The sequence below is a fragment of the Sycon ciliatum genome, chromosome 7, assembly GCF_964019385.1.
Source record: "Sycon ciliatum chromosome 7, ocSycCili1.1, whole genome shotgun sequence".
NCBI lineage: Eukaryota > Metazoa > Porifera > Calcarea > Leucosolenida > Sycettidae > Sycon > Sycon ciliatum.
This window is the reverse complement of record NC_088649.1, coordinates 29694992-29714809: the sequence shown is the minus strand read 5'-3', so window position 1 is coordinate 29714809 and position 19818 is coordinate 29694992. Positions and strand designations below refer to the sequence as shown.

Below are 19818 nucleotides of genomic sequence, written 5' to 3'. Positions count from 1 at the left end.
GTGTCTTCTTCATCACCACTGCAGCCTGGACAGCCGTCGGGAAGACATGTGTCACTCTCCTGCTCAACAGATTCCTACATCTAGATTTGTTTACCGTCAGGGAACGAAACAGAGCTGCAAAACACCAAAGTAATTGTTCTCTTCCATTCAATTACACTGCTGAGCATGCACAGCATAAGGGTTTTCCAGCTCCAGCACGTCTAGGAGAGGCCGATGAATTTCTTCCTCAGGAGTGCCGTGGAACTGGTCCTTTGTTTCCCAGATGGGAAAGGCACGAAGCAGAGGACGCAGACATTGTCAACTGAAAGGCAAAACTCGCCAAAAAAGCTAAATGTCACAAGAGGAAGCAATCTCATCTCGATCTGTACGTGCTTCTTATGTCCCGCCAGTTTAAAAACAATGCGTGTTTTTGCATTTTTTGCAGAATTACCATAACGAACGTCGGCCCGTTATTTTGAGCTCTGTAACGTTTTTCCGTTACCCGATAACGTCTTTTGTCACGGCTGGGAGTGAGTACCGTAAAAATTAGCGTTACTGTACTTTTTAGGATGTCTATTGTACCATGAACTAAAAAGGTCCATGACCTGACCTGTATTCGACCTTGAACCGGCGCGCGCGGCCATGGATATCGCGAGAGTACAGCGTACGGGAGCCACACTTGAAGCACGCGGGAACTAACTTGACCCCCCGTGCCAAACGCGAAGTTTTTGACCGGAGCCAGACCTTGACCTTTGACCTTTGACCTTTGACGCCCATCGCCGGAGGCGATGATAGCAATGCTACGGCAGAAGCCATAGCAACTTGTGCTGGGATTGCACCATTCAACAGCTTGCAAGGCTGAAGAATTGACCGCCACTATTCAGCCTGGTCTACACCATACAGCTATTTTGAAGTGACTTTCTCTGGCCAGTGAATCCCTATATTTGGTCTTTTCAATTTTTTTCCCGCACACACATCACACCACATACTCCGGCATGCACTGGCTGTTGGTAACCACCCAGGAGAATGAAAGGAAAGTCAGGAAGAGTCTGAGAAGAGAAGAAAGACGTGTGTGACCATAATCGTCGGGAATCGAACCCGCAATCTATCGATTGGAAATCGCTGCACATACCACTGCACCATATGGGAGCCAGACAGCACGATTGTAGACGGCATGGCGGACTTGGGTACAACATTTACAAATACAGTGCGGATAGTGCCAGTCGTGAACGTACAGCCATCCACAGACTTTTCTTCCCGCTTTGGGAGACCAACGGTGGTTCCAAATTTCTCCATCGCCGCGCCGATGTAATGGTTAATGATAATAATAATCTTTATTTCAGGATTACCCAAAGGCTGACGCCTATCGGGGGGATCTCCTATTTGTGTATATGCAATGAACATTAATGCATTGGAGTTGGAAAAAAGAGAAAATGTGCAAAATGAGATCGGAAACAGTGAGATACTGTACAAAAGATACAGTGAAAGAACAAGCAGTGTACAGTCATGTAAATCAATGATTACACATCAAAGGGATACCAGTGGTTGATTTCAACCAGGGAGTAGTAGGTATTGTACTACTCCCTGATTTCAACTCTCCCCTTCAACCCTCTCCTAACGTAGGCTGTGTTTACATGAGAAATTTCAACCCGGGTCGAGTTCAGCCCGGGTTGAAAGTCTGTACGATAGACAAAAGAGATGTGGCTTATCGCTGTGCGAGAACAAAGCCTATCAGTATAGCAAGGCTGTGTTTACATGAGAAATTTCAACCCGGGTCGAGTTCAGCCCGGGTTGATAGTCTGTACGATAGACAAAAGAGGTGAGCGTTGACATGATGACGACAGTTGCCCAGGTTGACCCGGGTCAAATACTGATATGCCGCCAAAAGTCCACTTCTACAGTCCTGTATGGTCACGTGAATCCGTTCGCGCGAAATTTGCATCTGCAGTGCCGTTCAAACCTGGCGCGAGATACGCACAGAAGTACGTTTGTACGATTTTCTTGACCCGGGTTGATTTCAACCCTCCCCTTGGGGGGAGGGTTGAAATCGACCCGGGGCGAAATTTCAACCCGGGTCAAGCACAATGCGTCATGTAAACGCGCCATTCATTTTATGCACATGGCGGGTTGAAATCTGACCCGGGTCGAACTCAACCCGGGTTGAAACGCCTCATGTAAACACCGTGCATGAACCCGGTACATGTAGTCGTGCACAGTTCTTCTTTCACTGTCATCATTACCATTGCCAAGAGTAGGAGCACTTTGGCCCTGCTTTTCCGAAAAACACTAATAGTAGTAGTACTGGTATTTCTCTGTACGACCAATCGGCATTTCGTAACAGAAGGAGGGCTGTCGAGAGAGGGAACCCAAATTTGAATGTGGCATAATATTCTTGTATCTCACAAGCTGTTTGCAAGGAGGACATCATGAACGCTTCAAACGTGTGTGTAAGTACTCGATAATTCTATAGCTGTTAGTTTTCTTTGTTGAATTATTTATACTGACGATGGCACCATCGCCAACAAGAGATAGTTGTCACTTGTACTGTGTCATCAAGAACATAATTATCATAAGTGCCCAAGAATGTCTAATCTCTAAATCTGCATGTCCTAGATTTTTTATTTATTTATTTATGGATTCCCCAAAGGCCGAGGCCTAAGTCGAGGGGGTCTCCGTTCATGGCTTTAATACTGGGAATATATCTGCAAAATTATAACATATAGATTGAGATTCGCCAACAGCGAAAGTTTCACACATCACGTGGTCTAAATCTCACATTGTACTTTCACCGCTCGCGCTGGTCATAACAAGCAGCAGAGTAAATGGTCCAGCTTGTTATTAAGCAGGGGGTCTCATCGATTGGCAAATCTGGATTGAGTGCAAGCAGACGCTGTAGTCGGAGCAACGCTGGCCCAATCGACCAAAACAATGGTGTAGTACGCAAAATGTACACATATTGAACAAAGATGATGTGAATGTTGTAAAAAAACACCAAGTTCTTACTGTTGTTTATTACATCGCATGTCAAACGGGCAGTTCTGCCCAATATTTTGAAAGCGACGACAACCCATTGATTTTCGCTATACCTAAGCAGTCAAATATTCCTGCATATTTCACTCCTTAGGGCTATATTGTCTATTGACTGCCTATATATTTGACTGCTTAGGGGTTGCGCAGTTGAATGGTGCCTAAACTATGTAGCATGGTCACTGCATTGTGCAACGGTTGTGCAATCATTAAACCGGGCTTCATGAGGTGATTGTTCTGGAATTATAAATACGGACTGTTCGTCGTGATAAATCTAATATTGACTTCGTCCTTGGTCAGTATAGGAAATAAAAACCTCGTAAAAGACCTCGGCTTCGCCTCGGTCTTTTACTCGGCTTTTATTTCCTATATTGACCTCGTACTCAGTCAATATTAGATACATACTAATCTATGATTTTTTTTATCTTGGATTTGCAAGTACAGTTGAACATCGATTATCCGACCACCTCTGGGCAGACAACTGTCAGGCGGTGTTCAGATAAGGCAAATGTTCCGGATAAGAAAAAACTGTCACTCGCACACTTTCAGTGGTTATTACTAGCCGCACGACCTTTTTACTTTTCAAAATTTTCGTATTTTTTGAATGGCTCACTACATGCACAGTGCGTACTCTACGGCACGTGCGCCCAAAAAAACTGTTACGGATAATCGAATGGTCGGATAGTCGATGTGCGGGTAATCGATGTTCAACTGTAATGCATATATGCACTGCTTGAAAACTACCCCATATTGCAGGCTTGTAATGGTCAGCCATATTGCGATGAAGAAGGCATTTGGTTTAGATTGAATGACCCCAACTGCATGAACAACGGTGTCATCTGCATTCGTTTGAGCATAGAGTTAATTTGAAACTATACTGTTTGGTCTATCACTGTTTGTCATCAATTGCCAGCCCCCTCCTTCAGTCACTGTTTCTCCTGCGTTCAGCTGGCGCACACAAAAATGCTTGTACTTTTGGCCAGGATACAGCTGCCTTAGTATTACCTACTGTAGAAATTGAGCATGGACTGCGCTCGGTTTCATTTCTGGCGGCAGGTTGGTGGAATGCTATTCCTCCAAATTGTCGTCGGGCACAATCTGCTGATACATTTGCTCACCTCACAAAGATTCACCTAGGGTTCCCTGTAACAATGGCGGGGCCATGCCTGTTGGGACTCCCTAGTCTAATACACACTACTAATACTTCTACTACAGTTGTGGCAAGTGAAATCCGACACTTGCCATAGGGGACAGCGCCACAAATGGACACCAATGATGTAATGCACTGCACCTAATTTGTACTATAGAGCCGTATGCATCCCGAAAGGTCACAGCGTAGATACACACAGTTCACAAATATGGTACACATAAGGAGTATTGGTATCCAATCCCCATTCATTTTTGCCAGCACCTTTTGAACCTTGACTGTGATGAGTACGAGTTTTGTCATCAGACAGATAAAGTTGTATGTAACACATGTACTGTACGTATGCAGGGCTGCAGGGGCTGCAGACTGCATGGTGCAGTCCCTTATGCCAAGTGTCGGCTTTCACTTGCCACAACTGTACTACTAGCCCAGCCACCTTCAGTTCTGTGCCCTGCTAGAAGCGCATCATGGCTTCGTTTAGATGCTTTTCGGCTAGTGTGTTTCTGTGGTACAGCGGACTAAAGAATGGGAAACATGTTACGCAATATTGTATTATGCTATTTAGTATTTAAAACGGGGTCTGTCTCGTTGTCCAGGAAACGACCAATGAGCAACGTTGCCGCCAAGAGCCTTATCAGAGTTTAAAGCCAGCTCAATCGTAATTTTACTACTCTTGATATAACAAACGAATTCAACACGAGAGAGCTTGGAAGCTCAACGCCCTACGCTAAGCTTTTTTTTTTGCCTAGGTCATGCATGTTATTAGAACTGTTGGAAATGTTTTTTTTCCATTGATTGGCTGTAGTGTTTTACGTCGACCATGACGGCTACAATGCCCAACCATACCACAACGATCTGATCGGCTACATCATCATTGTACAGCAACAGTTTCCATCCGTTCGAATAACATGCATGATGAGCTAGGCAAAAAAGCATAGCGTAGGGCCCTGAGCGAAAGAAAATAACTTTCTCTTTGCATTCGAAGGTAATACGACACCGTCTACCACCTTGATGACCTAGGCAAAAAACAATAGTGATGTTATGTATTTTTCACCTCTCCTAATTTACTCAAGACTTAACCTAGGATTCGAACCCGCACTATCGCACCGTATGCATCCCCCCGATACACTTTGCATACATACTCATTCTTCCAAGCTGCTGCACGTTATGATCTTGCATTTGAAAGTCCTATTTGAATAGTGTGGCTAGCTGTCTCTGATGGTACGGTACGAGACAGGTACGAGATAGCGCCAGGCATGCCGACGTACACGACGACACAAACACGCAGACACATGGCATTAAAGCTGTGTGAACCCTGGCTAGCGCAATACGTTACTGAAGTAACACCTTTTGCATAGCTACGGGAATAGCAAAGTCTGGTAATTCGAACCTCAAAACGGGCATATGTTCTAGGGGTTGGATAATTGGAATGCCCTGGCATACTGGGGTTTGATTTATCCAGATTCTACCTATATTTTTGCACCTCAGCGTTGATTTTCTCATCTTGTTCGCAAAATTAGAATGTTTAGCGTCCTTGCGTACGTATACAAATATTATGTTTAGGTAATTGATAACACTGCTGTGTTGTATTTTGGAGTTCCTAGCAGAAGCAGTAACATTTTCTGTTCTGTTCTGGTTGTGCATCTGCTCATTTCCTTTGGATATTTGCAGCTCTTATCGGTGGCCGTGATTTGTATGGTGCTAGCTTGGAGTGAACCTTCCAATGCCTGTGGACTGTGTACATGTACAAACGGAGTTCTCATGTCGTGCCCAAACAATGCCAAAATGTGAGTTCTACATGGTCTGGCAATCGAAAGCTTCGACTTACGTATTCAAATCAGCAATAGGAAATATTCAGCACTTGTGCCCATATTAGTCTTCACATTGAACACTATTCAATGATGGAGTTAATCTTTTGATCCTTTTGAATGAATGAAACAAGTTTTGATGCAGATAATACATTAGGGTCTTTTCAATAACATTGTTGCATGCCTTTTGCTATACAAACGTCAACGTGCTACAAAGGCACAAAGTCGCATAGATCAACTGATTTGCCGAGTTGGAAAACCAGCTTTAGAGTTACACAAACAGGCGGTGGCGCCTCCTTTTATACATGTGAGCGACATACACGGCATGGCAAATTTATTGATAATAGTAATGGGAAGTAATGGGGAGGGGAGGAGAAAATCACAAGTGAAAGACGTCAGGCGAAATAGCACGTCATAGTATATTTGAGATCAGCGGGAAGAATATAACGACGTCTACTAATTTAGTATCTGTGCACACGAATCTGCTGTGTGTGACTCTGTGTGTCAGCTATGATATCATCTCCTGTGTTTCCATGCCTAGCATGTACGTTTGAACCATCCTGCAAAGTTTGAATGACGTAGGTTGAGCGATCGCTCCGCGAAACATACTTTTTGAAATTCTCTTCATAGGATATCTTCCACCATTGAAATTTCGAATTTCTTGCTGAGAGGGGTGGCTTGCAACCTCGATATGGCTTGTTCCAGGCATGCTTTGGAGCCATTTCCTGTTGAAGTAGTGGCGGGGATCTGCCCTGCAACTGCTACAACAAAACAATGATTCGATCTGTGGAATGTCCCCTTGCGGACTAACATTCCATTACACTCATGCATTCTCACTGACACACACAAACACTAGCATTTGGAAGACATTCCTCTTGGTCAGGTAAAGTAACAACAACAACCATATGCGAGCATGCGCAATACAGTAACAAACGGTGTAGTAGATATATAATGACTAACTTGCATACACAACAACTGCCCCCTTTCAAGAATGTTCCAGGGAATATTCTACCACAATTAAATACCTCAAAATCGTTGAAGCAACACATAAAATAAGTTCATCAATCCCCCGTACGTGAATTCTTAAACTTTGACACAGCACTACAATAACATAATCTGACGCAGGAATCCGTCAGTCCATATTAGCAATACCAAGGATCTTGCACACTATTGTACATGGTAATAATTACTAGTTCGCTAAACAGTCCAGCAATGACATATCAGGGAACGGCTCAAAACTGTTCAATCAGTCTATCCGGACGAACACTACGCCGAGACGAACGTCTAACAGTGGTTTCACAGGGAGTATTCTCGACCTGTGGTAAACCAACTTCAGGAGCAGACTGCTCACAAGGAGGATCCGCCTCAACTTGTACAGTAGCAGACTGTGGCGAGACGCTAGCCGGAAAATCACTGGACAGTGACGACTCTCCTACGTCTGACAGCACTGGTGACGGTGATGTCTGATCGATTGTATCCAACAGTGGTTCTGGCAGCGATGCACTCAAGCTTGCCGGAACTGACTGTAGACGCAACTGATCTCGGTGACGCTTCCACAACACATCACCCACTTGTACTTCATAGTTGTAGTCACTGAGGACACGCACAATTCGTCCCGGGACCCAACGATTACCTTTGCCGAAATTCAGCGCAAACACAGAGTCACTCTCTGTGAACGCTGGCTTGACGCGATTGCCGTCCTCATAAGCCTTTGCCTGTTGACGTACCTGCGAGGGACGCAGAGCACTGAGCCGCGTGCGTGGCTGGCGTCCAAACATCATCTCCGCAGGTGTTCTGCCGGCATGGTTGGGTGTCGTGCGGTACGTTAGCAGAAACCTGTCGAGCCGAGCTTGCAGTGGTTCGCTCGTTGCACCCATTTCCTTCAACTTCTGCTTAAACACACCCACATAGCGCTCAGCAAGTCCATTCGTAGCCGGATGGCCTGGAGCCGTCAGGGTGTGCACAATGTCGTTGGCACGGAGGAAAGCCTTGAATTCCTCGCTCGTGAATTGGGTTCCATTATCTGAAACAAGATGCTCCGGCAGACCAAACACAGAGAACACGTGCCGCAGAGCCGCAATAGTGGTTGCAGACGTGGCATTAGACATTGCAATTACATCCAGATACTTTGTGTATGCATCCACCACAACCAGGAACATCTTGCCCATGAATGGTCCTGCAAAGTCGATATGCACCCGTTTTCAAGGACCGTTTGGCCATGACCAGGTTCCCGACTTGGCAGGTGGACATTTCGCACTTTCTTGGCATTGAGCACATGCCTTGACTAACATTTCAATCTCTTGATCCACATTTGGCCACCATAGGTACCGTCGTGCCATTTGCTTGGTTTTGACCATGCCAAAGTGCTCCGTGTGCAAATCACGTAGCAATACCATTCTTAGTGATTTGGGTATGACAACTCGTTGTCCCCACAATAGGATACCATCTTCCGCAGACAGCTCATCCCTCTTATTGTGGTAAGACCGAAACGATTGGGGTACTGAGCTAGGCCAACCATTCACCACATAGCAGAGCACCTTAGATAGCTCAGGGTCACGAGCTGTTTCCGATTTCACTACGTCTGCTTTGATTATCGTATCTTCCTCCACTAGCAAGACACGAACCGTAACCATTTCCTCTGCAGACGGACTGATATTCCCACATGGTTGCCTAGACAGGAAATCCGCGTAGACATTTTCCTTGCCTAGCAAATACTTGATCTCATAATCATAGCCAGCTAGCATTAGTGCCCATTTCTTGATGCGAGCTGATGCAAGTGTAGGAACTGGTTCGTTGTTTCCCAGTAACTTCAATAGTGGTTGATGGTCGGTTTGAAGTGTGAAGTGGCGCCCTAGCAAGTATTTCTGGAACTTCTTAACACCGAAAACCACAGCTACGGCTTCCCGTTCGATTTGTGCATAACGCGATTCAGCCGGTGTCAATTTCCTTGACACGTAAGCAACCGGCAAAACATCACCATTCGTTTGCCTTTGCAATAGTACGGCACCTAGACCCATTGGAGAAGCGTCCACCTGGAGTGTGACTGGCTTCTTGACATCGTAGTGTGCTAATAGCGTATGCTCACACATTGCATCTTTCAAGGCCTGGAATGCATCTTCCTCTGCCTTGCTCCATTGCCATTTCATTTCTTTCCTGAGCAGGTTGTACAGTGGTGCAGCAATCTCTGCGAACCGAGGTACAAACTTCCGTTGAAAATTGGCCGCACCCAGAAAAGAGTACAATTCATTCACGTTGTTAGGCGGCTTTGCGACTTTCAAGGCATTCACTCGATCAGGCGAGGGTGCGATTCCCTGCGCGGTTACCTGATGACCGAGGTACGTTAGCTTATCCGCCATGTAGCTGAACTTCTTAGGATTGAGCTTGAATCCTTTCTCATTTAGGCAAGATAGCACTTGATCCACATTTTTCTCATGGATCTCCTCATCACGACCAGTACACAACACATCGTCGATGTAGCCCCCGCATCCTGGCAAATCGCTAAGGGTTTCTTCCATTACCCGTTGGAAAATAGATACGGCGCTGTGAAAACCAAAAGGGAGTCGTTTGTACTGATACAACCCCTGCATGGTATTGATCGTGGGGTACTTCCGACATTCAGGTGCTATCTCTAGCTGGTGGTAGGCTTGCGAGAAATCCAGCTTCGTGAATTTAGACCCCGGGCCCAATTTGTGCAATAGCTCCTCAAGAGTGGGTAGCGGGTATTGCTCGCATTTAGAATGCAGATTGATAGTGCCACTGTAGTCACCACAGATTCTCAACCCACCTCCTGATTTCTCTACCGTGACAGTGGGGGAGGCCCATTCTGAATGCGTGACTTTCTCGATTATACCATCTGCTTCCAATTTATTCAGAGCCTCAACATAGCTCTCCCGAATTGACAGTGGTACCGGCCTTGCCTTTCGGTAAACAGGGCTCTCATCAGACACATGCAATTTCACCTGCACGCCTTTCACCTTTCCCACTTCTGAGGTGTCGAACAACCCTGGGTATTTCTCAATGAATTTAGCGCCAGACTTTTCGACCTGGTGCACTTCGAAAATTGATTTCCAGGGGAGTTTGAACAAAGCCATTGCATCTCTGCCCAGAATAGATGGACGGTTTCCATTTGTAACCCTCACCAATAGTGTGTGCAATTGTGTGCCCATTCGGAACTCCATTTCCGCTTCCCCGAGACAATTAATCACATCTCCAGAGTAGGACACAAGGTTGATACTGGATTCCATCAGGTTACTCAGCACACCATTGCATTGCAAAAAATCTGCGCTGCTGAGAATCGTGACAGCACTTCCCGTATCAATCTCCATTTGGATAGTGGTACCCATTACATCTAATGACACAGTGTACGGTAGTCGCCCCATTGCATTTACACTATACATGGTGACATCGGGTTTACTAGCACATGGAACGAACTCACCAATTTCTTCCGCGATGTGATGGACGGTTTGTCCAGACTTCTTCTTGCGGCAAGCTCTCTCGATGTGACCCACCGTACCACACGCGTGACACTTCACACTCTTGAAGCGGCACTCTTCCGGTTTGTGACCAGCCTTGTCACACCGAAAACATTTCTTGTCGTGCGACTTGAAAGTTGGAGTTGGCTTGCTCGTCGACTGGCGCGAACGAACGGCGTGGACGGACTGCGCCGTCAATTGTTCCGACTCTCTCGAAGCAGTTTCATAGGCTGATGCCATCGTCACAATGTCCGCCAAACTTGAGGTCTCCTTTGCTTTCGACAATATCTCCTTCGTAACACTCATCGACTTCAACCCACTGACAAACTGGTCTCGGAGTGCCCTGTCCAAATACGCCTGAAACTTACAGTCCATGGCTGCTTGCTTTAGTCTAGCTGCATACTGTGTTGCTGACTCTCCATCCTTTTGACAAATCCTCTGGAATCTATGAGTCGCCCCCAACACACTGACATTAGGCTTGAAGTGCTCTGAAAGCAATTCTCCGAGTTCCTCAAACGTTTTCTGCGCTGGTTTGTCCGGCAGTCAAAGACTCTTCAGAATCGAGTAGTTCTCAGCAGAGAGTTGACTGATCAGGACAGCTGCCTTTTGCGTGTCCGCCGCTCTCTCCTGGTCCGCGGTTGCCCCAGCTGCGACTTGTCCAATACTGTTGGCGATAAAATAAAACGTGAGTCTCTCTACATACTCACGAAAATCACCTTTTTCAAATATTTCAAGCTTCGATCGCGACATCTTCGTCTTTTATCTTCGTCGCCAAATTGTTATGTCCCCTTGCGGACTAACATTCCATTACACTCATGCATTCTCACTGACACACACAAACACTAGCATTTGGAAGACATTCCTCTTGGTCAGGTAAAGTAACAACAACAACCATATGCGAGCATGCGCAATACAGTAACAAACGGTGTAGTAGATATATAATGACTAACTTGCATACACAACAATCTGAGAAAGGGTGAGACTGCGAATCTCGGTTGAATATTGAGTATTTCAAGCCTTTTCACAACGAAGATGGAGTTCTTTTTGGAGATGAACGTTGCGGCAAAGAATATGGTTTCCGACTTCTGGCATCTGGTGAAACCAGGGATCATTTGTCCAGTCAGGTCGGCAAGCTTGTGTTTGGATCCCGTTCTGCTCGATGTGGTAGATCACAAACAACTTGATATCGCGCAAATAGATCTCAGCATCGTGCGTACGGTATTTTATATTCAGAAAATCCAAAAGTGTCTCTGTGTGGCTGTCATATGCCACGAGAAACTCCAATCAGGCTCCTATGTCCTCTGCCTTCATGATTGAATGTCCACTTCGTTTGAGCAACGAACACAACAATCGAGGACGGCTTTGCAATGAAAAATACAGCTATACTGGAGCTGAAAAAAAGAAGAAAAAACGTGCTCAGGGTGAGACTCGAGAACACGCATACTCTCCCAGCAGGTGAAGCGCAAATTTTTGTGAAAAATGGGTGTCGCCGACTGACCAGTAATTTCGCCTGACGAGTCACAAAGGAAACAGAATAAATATATTAAAGTCGGATGTTGAACCAACAATAACTGTAGAAATGAAAAGGACATTTGGATTCGAGTTAAGACTAACTCTCCATCACTGTAACTAGATACTACATACTAGTATTTTTTTTTTTTACTAGAGCCACGTAAACTGGTCATGTGTGAGCCATGAATAAGGGGAGTGGTGGCGTGGTCTGGGATGCTCTGCCGACCTTGGGTCTCGGCTTCATCACAACCAGGCGCGCCAATAGCAGAGAGAAAAAGAGAGGGAGAGAGAGAGGGAGAGAGAGAGAGAGAGAGAGAGAGAGAGAGAGACATAGACAGAGAGAGAGAGAGAGACATAGAGAGAGAGAGAGAGAGATAGAGAGAGAGAGAGAGAGAGAGAGAGAGAGAGAGAGAGAGAGAGAGAGAGAGAGAGAGAGAGAGAGAGCGGGGAGGGTTGGGGAGAACTAAATAAAGTATAATTATATAATGCGTAAGGGGTGCACATTCAGATCCAGAGAAAAGAGTAAGCAGGGCACGAGGCGTATGGCAATATGCAGCAGTGTGTGGGCAGATGTGCATTCATCTTACAAAGTGTCAGTGGCCCAGTGCCATTGCTGGGCACGGAGGTGCTGGAAGACAGACACTTTGAAACTTTGCAGCCGTTTCCGGTGAGGTGGCTGGCTGAGGACGGCGGGTGGCAGGGCATTCCAGTATTGAAACGATCTCACTGGGTACTCGTGAGCTCGCTCGCCAGAAACTCGGCTCGTTTGTGCGGCCAGCTCGTTTGCACTAATGAACACCGTACATCGTATTCCATACACATGGCAGTATATGTCGGCCAGGGAGTCGTAAAATATTTTACGATTCCCTGGTCGATCGAGAGTCCAGTCCCACGCAAAGTGAAAATCACTTGCAGTTACAGTGTCTGTATGCTTGCACGACACTTGAGTTGTTTGGGTTGTCATCGCAGCTTTGGTGGACTCTACTGATGCCTTGTTCCGCATCTGAGTGAAAGTTACGCTCAGTTGTTTGGAAGTTTTCTCCTGCGATGCAGCGAAGACCAGGGCTACTTGCAATCTTTGCAAAACGGTCCATTCGTACAAAGGCTACTCAACCACGGCGCTGAAAAGACATCTCGACACCAAACAGCAGTCCGGAGTGAATCAGCAGCAGCAACCCCAATTATGCTGGCGGTGATAATTTGCGGTGATAATTTGAACCAGCTGAAAAAAATCGAACTTAGAAAAAAAAAATATTCAAAAAATCATACTTGCTACATCAATGAAACTCGTTAGCTCGCTCGATAGCTTGCTCGTTAGTGGAACTGGTCGCTCGTTTGTTATAGATATGCTCGTTTCAACACTACTATGTACAGTCAGAAAGTGCAAGAACTAGGCACAAAACTGACAGAGTACTGAGACATCTCGAATCGTGGTTCGACCTTATTGTCCATTGGTCTTGCCAGTATTGTCATCGCAATGCATGAACATCCGCCAACGTCTTTCACAGCGGAGACTTTCAGCTCGTGCTTATCTTGCTTGCGCTCACCTTCCCCTTCTGATGTTATTTCTATAACTTAAAACCTTCCCCTATATATCCCATACCTTCCATATCTAGATACTAGATACTCTAACAATTTTATCAAACATTATGATAATTACCACATCAAATGCTGCGGAGACCTATCCAGAATCGGCAATATGCTGGCCCTGGCCTGGAGATCTGCAACTATAATCAGCTTCTACTTTGCAACACTAACAGATTAGTCCCCTTTGTCGATTGATGGATCAATCGGTAGATTCGGCTCTGTTTTTCTCTCCTTTCTTTCTTGTTTTGAATTGTACGTTGAACTCATTGGATTTCTTTGTATTCTGTATCTCGTTATCGTTATCGTTAGATTTCCCTCTAGCCCTCTCGCTTAGGATGAGCTTTCTTTTTTATGGCAGCTTAAGCGAAGGCTATATACCTGCTTTATGCAGGTTGATGCCAACGCGAACAAGCAAAATAATAATAATAATAAAACCTTCCAAGTTAGAAGGCTGTTGGAGTGCACATCCAAGATGTGCTAGAGCTGTTAGCCAGTTAGTTGTGAAACCAGGGCTGTTCCGAGTGCGACATTTATCAATATGGCGGCGTACCGTAGCAACCCGCTTCGCAATAGCTCGCGTACGCACGGCGTGCCGACGCGTGCAGTCTTACTTCACATTTTTCATATTTATCGAAGAAAGTTTTTGTTTTTGGGGCAATGGATTCGTGCTTTGGAGAGGTCGTATGAGGCCATGCTGGAGGAGAATAAGTCTACCAAGACCTGGAAGCCTCCCTTCGGCGAAGTACTGAAGTTAATATGTCCTGGAGTCAATACAGGAATTGTTTTCAAGACGATGCAGTGTAATAAATTCTAGTATTGTAGTGCATCATGGAATTCGGTGTGTTTGAAACTTCGGAACAAGAAGGGGGCACGTTTGCTTGACTCACTACCATCATGACGTGAACAGATGGAACCCCATTGCTCTTATTCTAGAACATGTTCTCCCCCTGAGGACAGCTTACAGCCAGATTTCCATGCATAAGAAAAGAGCACAAATAAATCGTTAGACTGATGGCAATTCATCTTGGAGAAGGAGAAGGATAGAATTCGATCGTCTGCTACTCTCTCAGCGCAAAGTTGATGACATAGCAGCTACCTGTACGCCTCTTCATGCGTGTGCTCTTCACCTTGGGGATCAATGTGAGGATTTTAGGATTGCTGGAAATCAGATTCTGTATACTATTGGACAGCAGTTTCTGCATTGCACATGCTCCACAGTGCTCATCGGCAAGGATGTTGAATTTGTGTGTAACCCTTCACCAACCTGCTCTCCATACTATTCCAGATCAGCACCAACTGAACATTGAAGTGTTTCATTTCCAGTAGAATGTGCTCCTCCAATAAGTGCGGCATTGGAGGTGGTGATATTTATTGCCACAGTTGCACTGCTGATCTTCGTCATGAAAGAAGCAATGGATTTTGTCAAGTCAACCAGTGGGCTTGCAGTGATAAGCAAAGTACCACAATACATCATCAAGTGTCATAGCATGGTGGAGTTGGTTGCCCGCAACACTTCCATGTTGGTGTTGTTAGTGTACAAATAGAGGATATCTTCCAGTCTCTGACTTTTAGAGCACATGGACCTGCTATAGGTGCTATTCTATCAATGCTTGTTTCAAGTCACATAATTATTTAGCTTCTTACAGCTTTGATTTAATTTGCCGTATTGTAATTAATGTGAAGAAGAGGTTGATGCAACTTCGGCGATACTTGTGGAATTGTGTGTTGCTCCCTACGTGGGAGCTTGTGCTATTCCTGCCGACTTGAATTTTCGCTTGACCGACTTGTTATTTTAAAATGAATTCATGGACATCTGTCAATTCAGCAGGTGAACTGCATTGCCATCGAGCCCTGAGCCAGCTCCATAGGAATGGCACGGTCATGAAGATGCGTGATGCTGTGTATCTTATTCGCATCAGAATAATAACCTGTTTGTTTTGGCTACACACTCCGGTAGCAACAGATACTCTGCATAATGCAGCTTGTACAGTAGTCCTCACTAAAGAAGAAAGCAGTTTAGGAGGGACTCTAGTGAGGAGTGTACGAGGATAGCCTGTTAGTGTTCTACATAATCATTTCCATATTGAACATGTTACATGTAATTATCATGAACGCCGAGAGTGGTAAAACCGGGTACGGCCATTACCAGCGGCTGCGGCCCTGTCCTGAGTGCCATGCTGTGCTTAGTGCTGATGCAGTGCAAGATATATAAGCTGCATCATGGTTGCCGTTTGTTGTTGTTCAATTACTTGAAGTATTTCCGTATGGTCTTCACGCATGCAAGTGTGTGCTTTTCAGCAGGATCGTCGAAAGACTTCATTGTGCGAGGCCTAAATCTGCAGTAAAATTAGTAATACAAAAAAACCCATGCCTATCTGTCTAACATTTAAAATCTGTACACAATGTCCTGCTTGTACATACATTTCGAAAGCATGGATTTCAAAAAATGTTCATTGGATGCATGTCTGATTTGTACTTGCTGACATCCAGAACGAAGCATGCACGGATCCCTCCTATGGCAGACGAAACCGGGGTCTTCGTTAGACATCGAGGCAGGAGAGCACACCTCCACTCGTTCTGCATATATCAGCAAACACTTGCAATTGACGTCCAAGTACGCCACGCAAATCGACTTGGGCACGAAAACGATAATCTGGGCGGCAATGAAAATATAACTACGACGTAGGAAAAGGACAAACCTTTCAATGAAAATTGGCATGAAGGCTGCTAAAAATTCTGCACCCCTTAGGAGGAAGCCTCGAATGTGAGCTGATTCTGATAAACGCCAATGGCCGGCACGCCGAGGAAGAACGAAATGAAAAAGGTCGTAACTTCACTTTCCCATTGCGCATTTTGACGATCAAAATATATGCTTGCGCAGCTTGAAGGCAAGAAGGTGAATTCGCTTAGACTTCGCGAATCCAGCGTAGAAAACGGCTGGAATCGACAGAAACATAGGCTAAACCTTGCCAAATATTTCCAGAAATTTGAAAAAGGCAGCAAGGTCGCGTAAGACTGCATCATGGATCACTGGGGCGACGGGAAAATGTCGTACGGTACATAATGTCGCTGGATTATGCATGCATAACAGCCGTGAAACGTCTGTTCTGTCGGTCAGTGTCGTGCGCTATTATCGCACGAGCTGATTGTTTAGTAATTTGTGGTGTTAATGGACTGTATAGCATAACGTGTAGTTCCTTGGTCCTTTATTTTGTGTATAAAATACCGCTTTATTCTGTGCCTTATTGCATCTAGTTCTTTGCGCTATAAGCATTTGACGAATCTCAGTGGCTCAGCATTTCAGAATAACAAGAACGTTACGTATATGTAAGTCAATTTTCAAAACGAATCTCACTCTAAATGGCAATCAAGAGTCCTCACTATGCCGTAATGATGCTTAAGGCTGCGTTTACACGATTGAAAACGATTTGCGTTTACACGACAACGAAATACGACCCAACCGGAACTATATTGTTGCGTTTACTACTATCGTTTACACGACAACGACCGAAAACGATACCTAAACGGAACGAAATGGAAAAGCACTTCAAAGTGTTTTGAACAGTTTTCAAAACGTTTTCATTCTCGTGTATTGGGGTCGTCCATAAATATCGAACTTTTTTCACAAAACGAAATAATTTCGTTATGGGGTGGGAGGGGGTTGACCAATTTCGTTTCAGAAAACATTGATTCATGTACATGTCCGTTGTATATGCATGTATGTCAACATTTTTTACGTTCTGAGGGGGAGGGAGGGAGGGGTTGGGTCTAAACTAAAATAATTCGTTTGGTGAAAAAAGTTCGATATTTACGGACGGCCCGGCCCCTAAACGGTGAAAACAGTGAAAACGATTGGAAACGAAGCGCGGTCATGGAAACCATTAACTAGCGGGAAATACCCATTCCTTGCGACCACCAGCACATACCAACTCCAACTAACGTGTTACTTCCCGCCCGTCCGCCAAGCCAGCACGTGCTAACTCCAGACTGATCGCCCGTTTTCCGTTTAGTGTAAGCGGTTTAAACCGATTTTCCGTTCTCGTGTAAAAGGTTTGAAAACGATTCGAGGCCAGCCCGTTTTCGTTACGTTTCGTTTCATTTTGTCTTTGTGTAAACGCAGCCTTATTCCCGTAGCTATGAAAAAGATGGGGTACATGGACCGCACAGCATCATCAAAGACAGCTGGTCACCTTAATCAAATAGAGCTTTCACCTGCAAATTCATAACGTGGTTGTTGTCAAAACTTTATTCTCACGGTACCCAGTGACCAATAAGCGATAATGGTGTGAGAGAGGAGAAAGAGTGACGAAGAATTGGGTGAGCAGGGATTAGTGACTACGTGTATGGGAAGGGTGGTCGCTACACGAGCATACAGAGTTCTGGAACAGCAGGGATATCTGGGATTTGAAAGAGAGTGCCAGAAGGGATTTCGCGAAGCTGGGTGGACAATCAATTTTAAAAGTAATGAAGGACATTGTACAGGCAGAATGGAGACAGGGATCAGTGCTTCCGGTCTGGAGTCCGACCTAAGATGTGGAAGACGGCCAACGTGCTTTAAATCCACAAGCAATCTTCCTGCTCAAACCTTAAGAATTACAGGCCCGTACCCTTGCTGTGCATAATCTCGAAAGTCATGGAAACTCTTGTTGTTATGAAACCACAATTTCTCAAGTGTGACAGGCCTTCTCGCTTGTGACATTGTGTTCGTTTCAATGCAGTTGTATCTTGACTCCGCCGTGCCGCTGATGTGTATGAGGTGGCATACGCTACATGCGCTATGTGTGATTTGCTGTGTGCGCTATAGTTGTATGTTGTATGTGTTTGCTGTCATGTTCACGCTATAACTACCTGGTGGTTTTAGCGCTAGTTGCTGTTGATCAAAGTTAAATATACTGTCAAGAGTTAATAGTTGTCCTCATGCAGTGTGGTCGTTCGATCCTGACAATTTAGAGAATCACAGAGGGTTCACAACATTTGGAGACCACGCCAGGACGAAGCGAGCATGGAACAGGAACTAGGTTATTTGGAAGCCAACGTTTTCGCCAACGGAATTCGGTATGTATTTGAAGGCGATAGGTTGATGGAATACGTGGAGAAGAGGCTCCGATAGTGCGAGGAGCGTGAAGAACGCCGTGTCAGACTGCGCAAGGGTGTGCTCCGCACAGAGTTTAAAGAAAAGCTCAAGAAGATGAGAGAGCGCATCGTCAGAGTGTATGAGGGTAATGGCGACGCTACGCGTGTGAGGTGGATGGGAGGTACAGCGGAGGCTCCCTGTCACAGCGGTGGGTGTAGGCCTTTAATGAAAGTATCGACATACGACGAAAGGCAGCCACTGGAGTGTTATCTCCACCTGTTCGAGGACATCTGTGTCAAGAATGAGTTTGAGGAAAACGAATGGCTGCTGCGATTGCGTATCGCTCTGTCGGGTAGCACTGTGAAAAGGAACTGTATTGGCTGCAGCAGGGGCATTGACAGACTGCACCAGTGGGGCCATACAAGGAAAGTGATTTTTCAACCGACCATATCCAAGGCCATGACAGCCACCCTCAGAGGCCATACATGGAAAGTGATTTTTGACCCGACCAAATCCCAGGCCATGACAGTCACCCTCAGACGCGCCGGCTTAGATCTCCCGCACTCCTGTTTGGTGGCACACTGGTACCCGAGACAAACAGCATCACCCTCCTTGGTGTGAAGATGGACACCAAGTTGACCTTTAGCGATCACCTGATCCCCCCGATAGGCTATGCCTTTGGGAGATCATTTAAGGTGGCAGACCACCCGAAAATTCGGTGAAAAATAAAATTTGTAAATTCATATCGAGTGCTACGTCAGTTGAAAGAGCATGAATAGCTGCAACATCTCTGAACATTTTGTCTCGATCTGACCAGCCGTTCAAGAGTTATGGCCGAAACAATGTGCCCTTGCAAGGAAAAAGATTTTTTGCACACTGTCATTTTTTGGCAGCACTGTATTTGAATATGAGCAGACCGTGCAAAACTTGTCCTATCATGGAAACACGCGAAAGTGTGCAGAATTTTGCTCCAAGTCCAAAAATCACGTTTTTTAGCCACGTATTGGGCTGCACGTGCAGCAGGACCTTTGCCAGCACCCTCGTGACGTTGCAGATATGTGGCTTGAATATTGTGGTTGACGTTGATTTAGTGACTTTGTCAAGTTTGAGTCGTGTCAAGAAGTCAGGTAGGATTCAGTACTAGGCAGTAGTGGAACGCGAGTGGTAGTCTTTGCCGATTTTTGAAGGTATCCTGGATTTGGTGTGCAGCGT

At 45.4% G+C, this 19818-nt stretch overlaps 1 long non-coding RNA gene across 1 annotated transcript; it reads left to right on the top strand.

Moving 5' to 3' along the window:
• The first annotated feature begins 2338 nt into the window (after positions 1-2338).
• Positions 2339-16859, top strand: LOC135821477 (uncharacterized). Its single transcript, XR_010554367.1, has 3 exons — positions 2339-2426; positions 5825-5940; positions 16788-16859. It is a non-coding gene; the product is annotated as an uncharacterized LOC135821477 (long non-coding RNA).
• Positions 16860-19818: the final 2959 nt, after the last annotated feature.